The sequence below is a fragment of the Cryptotermes secundus genome, unplaced genomic scaffold (assembly GCF_002891405.2).
Source record: "Cryptotermes secundus unplaced genomic scaffold, Csec_1.0 scaffold1813, whole genome shotgun sequence".
Classification (NCBI taxonomy): domain Eukaryota; kingdom Metazoa; phylum Arthropoda; class Insecta; order Blattodea; family Kalotermitidae; genus Cryptotermes; species Cryptotermes secundus.
The window spans coordinates 160156-160720 of NW_019724621.1; the positions used below are offsets into that span (position 1 = coordinate 160156).

At 33.5% G+C, this 565-nt stretch overlaps 1 protein-coding gene across 1 annotated transcript in view; it reads left to right on the forward strand.

The window, feature by feature from the left end:
- The window catches only part of LOC111862607 (protein stum), a 27066-nt gene that overhangs the window by 24555 nt on the left and 1946 nt on the right, over positions 1-565 (forward strand). The gene's annotated exons all lie outside the window — the stretch shown is intronic.

Below are 565 nucleotides of genomic sequence, written 5' to 3' on the forward strand. Positions count from 1 at the left end.
TGAATGCCTTGACAAGTGCAAATAAATCACAGACTAAGTTATTTTCACCCTGCAACTTTAAATCCAAAGTGTTCATATGGTTCACCAGATCAGCAAAAAATGCTAATATCCAAAACCACTCGGTATCTGATAAAAGTGGTTGTGAATAATATTAATATTAACATAATATGGAATAACAATATATTTTAAACACAATCTTAATTAATGAATTTGAAATCTATGAACAAGTATTTTTTTTACCAGTACTCATTGGAAAATTAGCTCAATTGGCGCATTTCTGCACAATTCTTTCGCGGGCCGTAGTTTGGAGACCCTTGCTCTAAACGAACCTGTTCGATTCAATTATTCTGGAAATCTTTAGAACACTGTGTAGTGTTTGATATTTTTAAAGTATACAATTTCTGCTATGGAAATTACGAAAAAGAACATGGGAGCTTCAGTGAAAAGGTCTGGTATGATGACTACAATTAATTAAATCATTTTAAGCTAACAAGCGGAATTTGTATGGAAATAAGTTACAGGTATCTACTCTCTGTGTGAGTTACATTAACCCCCCCCCCCCAAG